We start from the raw sequence: 4,022 nt of genomic DNA, 5'->3' as shown, positions 1-4,022 counted from the left end.
GTCAATCATCACGGAGACCACGCCCACTTGACGCTGATTGGTTGATAGAGGGGGCGTGGCAGGAAGAATCCAAATGCGGCGCGGGGGGGGGAGATCGGTGTGGGACCCCCCCAATATTGGGGTCTCAATGGATTCTCCCATTGGGGGGGGTCCCAAAAATCCCCAAATCTCATTTGGGGACCCCAAAAATTCCCTCAAAAATCCTCCCAAAAATCCCCAACGCTCATTTGGGGACCCCAAAAATTCCCTCAAAAATCCTCCCAAAAATCCCCAACGCTCATTTGGGGACCCCAAAAATCCCCCCATAGATCCCAGCCCTCATTTCGGCACCCCAAAAATCTCCCACAGGGGTCCCCAAAAACCCCCAACCCTCATTTGGGGATCACAAAAGATCCTCCCAATGTGGGATCCCCCAAATCCCATTTTTTCCATTTAGGATCCCCTAAATCCCATTTCCCCCATTCAGGATCCCCCAAATCCCATTTTACCCTAAATTCCCCATTTAGGATCCCTTAAATTCTATTTCCCCCTAAATTTTTCCATTTAGGATCCTCCAAATTCCCCCATTTAAAAATCCCCCAAAACCCATTGCCCCCATTTAGGATCCCCTAAATCCCATTTAGGATCCCCCAAATCCCATTTTCCCCCTTTTAGGATCCCCTAAATTCCCCCATTTAGAATCCCCTAAATCCCATTTCCCACATTTAGAATCCCCCAAATCCTATTTAGGGTCCCCCAAATCCCATTTAGGATCCCCTAAATCCCATTTCCCCCCTAAATTCTCATTTTAGGATCCCTTAAATTCCCCCATTTAGGATCTCCCAAATCCCATTTTCCCTATAAATTCCCCATTTAGGATCCCCTAAATCCCATTTCCCACATTTAGGATCCCCCAAATCCAAGATTTTCCATTTAGGATCCTCCAAATCCCATTTTACAAATCCCTAAATCCCCATTTAGGATCCCCTAAATCCCATTTCCCCCTAAATTCCCCCTTTCAGGATCCCCCAAATCCATTTTTCTCATTTAGGATCCCCCAAATCCAATTTAGGGTCCCCCAAATCCCATTTTGGATCCCCTAAATCCCATTCCCCCTCTTTTAGGATCCCCAAAATCCCATTTTTCCCTTTTAGGATCCAATAAATTCCCCTTTTAGGATCCCCTAAATCCAATTTAGGATCCCCCAAATCCCATTTCCCCCCCAAATTCCCCTTTTAGGACCCCCCCAAATCCCATTTAGGATCCCCCAAATCCCATTTAGGATCCCCCAAATCCCATTTCCCCCCTAAATTCCCCATTTATGATTCCCCAAATCCCATTTTCCATTTGAGAACCCCCAAATTCCATTTGGGATCCCATAAATCCTGTCTCCCCCCATTTAGAATCCCCTAAATCCCATTTTCCCCTAAATTCCCTCATTTAGGATCCCCTAAATCCCATTTAGGATCCCCTAAATCCCATTTTTCCATTAAGGATCCCCCAAATTCTATTTTTCCCCCTTTTAGGATCCCCCAAATCCCATTTCTCCCTTTTAGGATCCCCCAAATCCCATTTGGGATCCCCCAAATCCCATTTCCCCCCTAAATTCCCATTTAGGATCCCCCAAATCCCATATAGGATCCTCTAAATCCATTTTAAGACCCCCCAAATTCCCCCATTTGGGATCCCCTAAATCCCATTTAGGATTTCCCAAATCCCATTTCCCCCCATTTAGGATCCCCCAAACCCCATTCCCCTCCCCAAATTCCCATTTTAGGATCCCTCAAATCCCATTTTTCTCCATTTAGGATCCCCTAAATCCCATTCCCCCCATTTAGGATCCCCAAAATCCCATTTTTCCCTTTTAGGATCCAATAAATTCCCTTTTTACGATCCCCTAAATGCCATTTAGGATCCCCCAAATCCCATTTGGGATCCCCCAAATCCCATTTCCCCCCTAAATTCCCTTTTAGGATTCCCTAAATCCCATTTCCCCCCTAAATTCCTCCATTTAGGATCCCCCAAGTCCCAAATTCCCCTTTTAGGATCCCCCAAATCCTCCCCCCACCCCCTTCCCGCCCTCGGGGATTTTTTAGGACCGCCCCCCTCCCTTATCACCCCCTTCCAGCACCCCAAAAAAAAACCCCAAAAAAACCCCAAAACCAGCCCCACCCCTTTCCCCACACCCCCCTGGGGTCCCTTTTGGGGTTTTTTTGGGGGTTTTTGGGGTCACCCTAAAACGAGCTCTGACCTTCGCCTGCAGCTGCCGCGGGACCCGAAATAGAAACGGGATTGGGGGAGGGGCGGGTTTGGGATTTTGGGGGGCCCCGCCCCCATAAAGGGCCACCCCAAAAAATTAAAAAAAAAAAAATTTAAAAAGTTTTAGGGTCGGGCGGGGTTTGTTGTAGGGTGGGGGTTGGGGGATTTTTTGGGGGTTTGTAAAGGTCCCGGTTTGGGGTTTTGGGGGGTTCCTTTTGGGATTTGGGGGTTCTGAAAAGTTCTCTGCGGGGTTTGGGGGTCCTGAAATCCCAAATGTGGATTTGGGGGTTCCCAAAATCCCAAATGTGGTTTAGGGATTCCCAAAACGCCAAATGTGGATTTGGGGGGGGGTCCTAAAACGCTCCTGTGGGATTTGGGGGATCCCCAAAACCCCAAATGTGGTTTAGGGGATCCCAAAACTTTTCTATGGGATTTGGGGGTTCCCAAAACCCCAAATATGGATTTGGGGGTTCACAAAACCCCAAATGTGGGTTTGGGGGATCCTAAAATGTTCCTGTGGGATTTGGGGATCCCAAACCCCCAAATATGAATTTGGGGCTCCCTGATCGCACCCAGTCTGGATTTGGGGGATCTCAAAACCCCAAATAAAGATTTAGGGGTTTCTAAAATTTTTCTATGGGATTTGGGGGTTCCCAAAACCCTAAATGTGGATTTGGGGGGCCCAAAATCCCAAATTTGGATTTAGGGGATCCCCAACATTTCCCAGTGTGGATTTGGGGTCCTAAAACCCCAAATGTGGATTTAGGGATTCCCAAAACGCCAAATGTGAATTTGGGGGGGTCCTAAAACGCTCCTGTGGGATTTGGGGGATCCCCAAAACCCCAAATGTGGTTTAGGGATCCCAAAACGTCCCTGTGAGATTTGGGGGTTCCTAAAACCCCAAATGTTGATTTAGGGGTCCCCAAAACCCCAAATATGAATTTGGGGGTCCCTGATCCCACCCAGTCTGGATTTGGGGGATCTCAAAACCCCAAATATGGATTTAGGGGTTTCTAAATTTTTCTATGGGATTTGGGGGTTCCCAAAACCCTAAATGTGGATTTGGGGGGCCCAAAATCCCAAATGTGGATTTAGGGGATCTCCAAAAGTTCCCAGTGGGATTTGAGGGGTCTCAAAATCCCAAATCTGCATTTATGGGCTCCCAAAACCCCAAATGTGGATTTAGGGGATCCTAAAACTTTCCTGGGGAATTTGGGGGTCCTAAAATCCCAAATGTGGATTTGGGGGATCCCCAAAAGTTCCCAGTGGGATTTGGGGGATCCTGGAGACCCTATTTAGGATTGGGTTGTCCCCAAAAATTCTCAGTGGGATTTGGGGATCCCAAAACCCCAAAATGTGGATTTAGGGGTCCCTAAAAGTTTCCTGTGGGATTTGGGGGATCCCAAAACCCCAAATATTCATTTGGGGGTCCCTGCCCCCACCCTCCCCCCCCAGTGTGGATTTGGGGTCCCCAAAATTTTTCAGTGGGATTTGAGGATTCCAAAACCCCAAATAAAAATTTAGGGTCCCCAAAAGTTCTCAATGGGATTTTGGGGTCCTGGAAACCCCATTTAGGATTTGGGGAAATCCCAAAACCCCAAATATGGATTTAGGGGATCCCCAAAATTTCCCAGTGAGATTTGGGGGTCCAAAAACCCCAAATACAAATTTGGGATCCCAAAATGTGACTTTTTGATGTCCCCCCATCCCACCACCCATTTTAAAACCCCAAAAAAAATTTTTGGGGGGTGACCCCAAAAAAACAAAACCACAACCACACCAAA

This window comes from Oenanthe melanoleuca, unplaced genomic scaffold (assembly GCF_029582105.1).
Source record: "Oenanthe melanoleuca isolate GR-GAL-2019-014 unplaced genomic scaffold, OMel1.0 S011, whole genome shotgun sequence".
Taxonomy (NCBI): Eukaryota; Metazoa; Chordata; class Aves; order Passeriformes; family Muscicapidae; genus Oenanthe; species Oenanthe melanoleuca.
This window is presented reverse-complemented; position numbering follows the sequence as displayed.